This window comes from Rhyacophila brunnea, unplaced genomic scaffold (assembly GCF_057557595.1).
Source record: "Rhyacophila brunnea isolate RB1 unplaced genomic scaffold, BYU_Rbru_1.0 scaffold_16, whole genome shotgun sequence".
Classification (NCBI taxonomy): domain Eukaryota; kingdom Metazoa; phylum Arthropoda; class Insecta; order Trichoptera; family Rhyacophilidae; genus Rhyacophila; species Rhyacophila brunnea.
Genome location: NW_028232816.1, coordinates 2,017,154 through 2,024,388, shown reverse-complemented (window position 1 = coordinate 2,024,388; position 7,235 = coordinate 2,017,154). Strand labels below are relative to the sequence as shown.

The 7,235-nt window shown below is 32.2% G+C and overlaps 1 long non-coding RNA gene across 1 annotated transcript; it reads right to left on the bottom strand.

Moving 5' to 3' along the window:
• Positions 1-1,142: 1,142 nt before the first annotated feature.
• On the bottom strand, positions 1,143-6,518 carry LOC147074164 (uncharacterized). Its single transcript, XR_015070263.1, has 4 exons — positions 5,987-6,518; positions 5,466-5,597; positions 3,097-3,249; positions 1,143-2,906 (listed from the first exon to the last, which is right to left on the bottom strand). It is a non-coding gene; the product is annotated as an uncharacterized LOC147074164 (long non-coding RNA).
• Between the last annotated feature and the right edge of the window lie 717 nt (positions 6,519-7,235).

Here is a 7,235-nt window from a genome sequence, read left to right as displayed (position 1 = left end):
ATATTATGTAAAAATGGTAATAGCAGGGGGTACCCGACTGGCCAAAAATTACTATGAAAAAATTAATCCTTAGAAACATATTATAATGATTGAGAAATATAATATTAAGGCTAGGTATACCTCAGTTGAGGCATGGCCTAAAAAGATCGTGGCTAGGCGATGCACGGATTGCGGGTCGCGGGTGCAAATGACGCCTGCCGAACGAAATATAATTTGTCATATAAATCCAACATGCGTACATTTAATGTTCTGTTTATTGTTCTATTAGTAACAATCATAATATATTCATTGACATGTTTTCTTTTTCAAGTAAATGGTAACGTTTTAGTCATCTTTACACGATTTAAGAATTAATACCACCGTCGCCATCACGAAACAATTTGATGTGTACCAAGCTCGACGTTCTCTCTAGACTCTCTCCGAATGTCAGCGAGTCCAAAATTTCGTCGCGCGTATAGTTGAAAATTATTTGCCGTTTCACTGATGTATCGTCTTAAGTAAATCATAAAGACTCTTAAAAGTAAGGTCAGTATGTTTACAATATCATAAATTAATTAAATTAATAGTGCTAGTAATAGGGCTAGTGTAATGTGTGTAAAGTACATCGTACTAATGAATTGTTAATACATATTGCTGTGCCTCACACTTGATATTAGTGACAGTGTCACTAAGTCAGAATTTTAAATTTCAGAAAATTTTCCTAAAAGATTCCATAACGTATCAGTAGATTTTGGAAAATTCAATAATATATTGTGCAAATAACGACTTATGGTCTTTTAATAATTATGAAATATTATAAAACTATTTAGTTGATAGGACAACTTCGTAAACCTGATTGAAATTTTTGAATAATACATGTTTCCTGTTTTTATTCGGTTTTCTGATACTGGGTACTCATAATAACGCAGTTCTTCAACATTATTACATTTTATTTGTCGGTTACACAAATCATCGCTGTATAGATTATATTATTATATTTATATGAAAAAATAAGACTAATAAAGAGGAATAACTACTAATAATAACAAAACCTAATAATATTTAAGTATTATAAACAATGATTATTTTGGGTAAAAAGGCGGTCTTGAGTTGCTTTCTTTGTCAATTTAAAAGCGTCACAAATCAAGAAAAGCATTCGGAAATCATTTCAAATTTTTTATTATAATAAACATGAATCAACAACAAATATGAAAATACATCAGTTGATTTCTTGCAGTTCGAAAAAAAATCAAGAATTCAGTTTCCCAAAAATGTAAGTAGATCTACTGATATTTCAGTAGACATGGCGGTGATCAGTGATTCACACAATGTTACCATTGCAAAATCGTTTCAAGAAAGATCCAAAGACAATTGGATCTTTCATACAAAAATGATTGAAATCGGAATCGAGACCAACTATCACTGGACTTTGTAATACGGCATTATTTTAGAAATAAATTGAAGGGAAAGGAATAACTTTACAGGCTGGATCTTTTTTGCATATATATGATGATAATATACTTGAAAGACAGCAATGTGTCAATATTGCAACCAAACAGTCCGGCTGCCAATATTTGTATTGAGCAAGAGAATGCTGACGATGCCAGTTTTAACGAGTTTTAATCAGTCCCTTTGTGTATTTTAATAGATTTGGATGTAATACATTGTCAGTGGACAAATTTAAATTGCTTCACACAAAAATGATCCATTTTGGGTATTTTCATACCACCAAATCTAATACATGAGTAATTATATAGGTTACATTTAAATAGCTTTTCATCAGAATAAGTCGTTTTGTATACATTCATTACACTAGATAATAAACATGTACACTGGTCACTTTTAAATAGTTTTTCAACAGAATGACACAATTTGTGTATTTTTATATCACGAAATATAACACATGAGTTTATACGTTAAACACATTTAAATGGTTTTTCATCATGAATCATTTTGTGCCTCTTTATCTTACTAGATTCTACACTAGAGTATTCACATTGGTCACATTTAAATGGCTTTTCACCAGAATGAGTCATTTTGTGCCTTTTCATCATACCGGATTGTATACAAGAGTAATTGCATTGGTCACATTTAATTGGCCTTTCACCAGAATGAGTCATTTTGTGTATTTTCAATTTACCAATTGTTATACATGAGTAGTTACATTGGTCACATTTAAATGGCTTTTCACCAGAATGAATCATTTTGTGTATTTTCATATCAGCAGATTGTATACAAGAATAATCACATTGGTCACATTTAAATACCTTTTCACCAGAATGAGTCATTTTGTGTATTTTCAATTTACAGTATGTTATACATGAAAAGTTACACTGATCACATTTAAATGGCTTTTCACCTGAATGACTCATTTTGTGTAATCTCATAGTACTAGACGTTTTGGATGTGTAGTCACATTGGTTACACTTAAATGGCCTTATACCAGAGTGATTCATGTTGTGTAGTTTCAAAGAAGCAAATTGATTGGTGTAGTAGTCACATTGATTACATTTAAATGTTTTTTTACCAGTTTGAGTCATTTTGTTTAGATTATCGAAATTGGATCGAATGCTTACATAATTAACCGTTTTTGTTATTGATTTTTTATGCAACACTTTGTGAAGCTTCAATATAGACAACGATGAAAAAAAATCAAAACATAAACTGCACACAAAATTTTTGTCATTAAACAATTTTTTCTCCAACTGTATAACAGCTACTAATAATTTAGGATCTGTGATGTTAGATTGTATATTCTTACGCTTATCAGTGCGGCTAACAATATTTTTATTGGTTTCATATATCCTCAATTCTTTTGTAATGTCTTGATCGTCGATGTGTATTTCATCTTTTGCCTCTTGTAGTTTGATTCTCTCTGTAAACCCGAGACTACTGAAATAGTTCACGGCAGTGGTTGCAGGAATCAACTAAAAGAAGGTAAAGTATCGCATCAACATATAGGTAAACGGTATACGTATATGAGAGATTATTATTTAAAAAATCAAACATCTTAAAGATGTGCATGGAGGATACAATTTAGAAGAAGATGATGTTTATAAGTCAAATTAGTATGTTAGGAGATTATTTCAAATAAATAGATTGTTATATAATATGTACCTGATTTATTGGGTTGAATTTGGAATAAGAGCAACTAAGTTGATGTTTATCATAATTGCTTTGCTCCACATCCTCTTGAAAAATCTCATTCTTTAAGTCAAGCCGTTCAAAATCAGTCTCCCGTTTTACAGTTTTCGGGTATTTTGAAAGCATCTATAAATAATTACAAGATTAAAATAACTTTTTACATACAACGTTTTTAAATTTTCTGTTGAATTATTATGCTCAATATGCTCAAACTTGTACTTGATATGAAGTAAATAAAAAACAAACAAATATAGAATACTGAAATGTCATTTTAATTTCCATAGAAACGCACGTATATATTAATAATTTAGTTGCTAGGACCACCCACTTAGGAACCAATAATAGTGGATTGCATTACGAATTTCTTCCGAAATAACTTTTCATACAAAACAGAATTAACTGAAAATGAATTCAATTCTACTTAAAGATGGCTAAAAATATTAAAAGAATGCATTTTGGCATCGTGTTCAGATATATTCTAAGTATTAAATATCTAGCTAGTCGGAAAATAAGTTAAAAATCGATTGCAAGATTTGTACTGGATAAACAACCACCGGACAAATAAGAATACGAACCAAGAAAAACGTTGTAAAATACATTGATTATATAAATAAGCATAATATCAGTATCTTCTTGTGATGATATTATGATATTATAGTGTAAAATAACGTCGTTATTTACAATATAAAAGGTATATTATAAAATATTAATGAAAATAAAATAGGCATATATACATTGAGTATTATTAGTTAGTGGAAGGTACCTAGTTACTTAAAATATTAAATAATACAAAACGTATCATGATTCGGTATTTGAAAATGATATATTAGGTACGCCTTAGAAACAAACGAAATTGTGTAGTCCGTCAAGTGATGCAAATGTGAAGTATCATTTTATATGGAGTTTTAATCTTTTTTTCCTTTTCCCCGCCATCTAATAGTCGTTGATCGCCAATGTGGCCTTATAGATTTAAATAAACACATCGAATATTGACAGGCAATGTAAATTATATGTAATAAGCGATATGATGGTGTACCCATGGCCTCCACATCCTGAAGCGGGTCCCCAGGCCAGGATGTTTGGTGGGCCTTCTATCTATCGCTAAAGTTAAGGGCAGTATGATGTCTTACACTAGTGTTTCATTAATGGTATTCCGCAGAGCTCCAGAACATATTAAGAAGCACTGATAGCAACCCCTTTTTGTGGTAGCTAAGTTACATGAAACTCTTTGCCATTTTGGATAAATGGCCATTTTTATTAGTTAGAAAATACACTAAAGATAATTATAAAATAACATTCTACACTTGAATTTTCTTCTAATTATATCAATCATCATATTACATCAACATCAAATTGCATCGCACAACCACATATTTTCTAATAAATAATTATAAAATAAATTTCTATACGACTTTTTTTTATTATTGAAGCAAATTTGTGGTGTATGTTTTTCTCTCACTTAACTTTTCGACCCACTACGCCGGGCCCTCCTTAAGCTCAGGCCCCCAGGCTAGAGCCCTGTAAGCCCCCTTTTGTGGGGGCCATGGGTGTACCTATTATAACAGCACGCAATAAAATGAAGAGAAATCATCGAAATATATATGGGAAATACATTTTAAAGAGTAATATAATATTATTATCTATTATTATCTAAAATACTATGGTACTAAATTAATATATTGTGCTCGATCATTGCCCACTGAAGAAGGAAGTCTATACATTACACGACTGGTCCTACTTTTCGCCCCTCTCGTTGTCTATGGATGACCTGTCATTGTCTATAGAGTGCTCATACTGACGCGTCTGTCGTGTTCACTTGTCAGAGTATTCTTAGTTTCAGATTTCTTTCAGATTATTTTAACGTATCTTGGAGACATTGGAGTTCATCTGATTTAGTGGTTATGTGATTAACAATAATTGGAAGTGACGATCAAAGTAAGTAAACTTCTTCTGTGTATGTATATTAATATCATTATACACTAGGACGTTTGTCAATGTGACTCTAAACGATTCAAAACGACAATAACTAATAACTTATTTATACTCTTCAGTCATAATAGAATACCAAACTTTGCTTGCAAGTATGTTATCAATAAATAGTATGGCAGTGGACCACTCGTTGCCTGTACAAAAAGTTATGCTCAGGCTTTATTAATCTAAATTGAAATACGTTCGAGACTTAAAAGATCGAAGTGAGAGTCTATAAATGAACAAACTGGCGTTTAAATAAGAAATACGTGTGTTATCCCAGATATTTTAGAGTACCTAATTTTAAATGTAGATGATCGCATAATGGTACCTACCTATTTAATATAAATAAAATATTGTAAGTAGATAAGTACCTCATTTGGAGGCTCGCAATGTGAGTATGAGCAACATGGTTGTGGATCACTTTCTTTGTCAAATTCATCTTTGAAATCAACTCGGAGAGAATCAATCTCAGTTTTAATACCAGCAGGGCTGGTTACAGGAGTCTAAAAAGACGACAGTAGGTATTTTATAATATGTGTTTACACGTCCTATATTAGTATTTTGTATTGAGCGCCAACACACGGGCGTTTCCGGCTGCGACCTATTATCATGGGTTGACACTGTTTATCTATTATTAATAATAAATATTCATAAGCTGTTTTCAAATGAATGAAAGTAGTGAACCAGTGGCCACAGAGACGTAGAACTTATAGGTTGGTACCAAGTCAAATAATCGTTGTAAAATGACAATACAACGATGTATAATTCATTACATATTTCAGTTAGTAAAGTTCAAAAAGTCACCCAAATGTTTTATTTGGCTTAGTAAGAAACCACTTTAACGTAGAATAAGCATAGTCTGACAATGATTAATATGTTTGGAAAACCTAACCTCAATAGTTCTGTTGGCATCGTAGGCTTTCTCTTGTTTTATACAAATGTTTGTAACCGGATTGTTTGTATGCATTGTTTTAACATCAAACGATTGCTGCACTTCTGAATCAGATTCAAAATCATCTAGTTCACGTTTTACATCCATCTTACGAAGTTTAATTGACGCAAAAATATCACAGGCAGTCGTGCAGGTAAGGAGATTGAGTCGTGACAATTGACAATCGGCTAAACCATATTAATCCTTGATCATAGACAAAACGTCTGCATTGCCACTGACACAATAGTCAACACTAATAGTTATAATATTAAGGGTGGGAATTAATTGCACAATGCAATAAACAAAATTCACAAAAAAATAACTCTAACATTTGGAAAGTAGTTTTCACACATAATAAATAATTTCACAAATAAATAAAAGAAATAACCCAAAATGGTTTGTTTCACAAAACAAAAATCATACATCACTCATTGTAAATATAAGTTAACAAAATTTTGACAACTGCACACATTGGTAAAATTGTTTCACCAATAAATAATAGATCGCTCAAAGAATAGGTAGAAATTCACAAATGTCAAAGTAATAATTGTAGTGGCAATACCATATACTGGCAACAATGCTGAAATTCGAAATGTCACCAACTTCACGGCGTATTGTACTGTCATTATTTCGTTTATTATACGCCATGATTATGATTAGATTATTCGTGTTACAACCTCATTCGTGACTACATCGTAAATACATCGCCTATTATTAATACTTATAACTTTTTCGACTTTCGTGTTCAAGTGCACCTACGATGGCTTCTTTGCAATATGTGGACGCATATAAATCAGACAGTGATTCCGATGATACATATTGAAGTGCCGCAAATTCTGAATATAAGAAAGCCAGCTATCAAACGTGAGTGGATGAAATGTTAAGAATTTGACACAGCAGCATTGGCTCTAGCCCACGTAGCCTCTTTGAACACGTGGAGCAAGTACGCATGCTACAAAACGTCCGAAGAGGATAAGGAATGATATCGCTGCACAGCCGGTTTATACCGAAAAGAAGAATGCCCTGCTGGAATCCATTTACTATTTCGTGCGGAAAGTGTAAAGGTGTACATGTATAAAACAATAAATGAGCATGATAGCCACGCGGACGGTCCTCGAGGTCTTGCAGCGTCAGCAAAAAACATTGTACGGCAATTATTTGATGACGGTGTTAGAAAACCGAATGCTATTTTGAGTGCATTCCTTGCCCG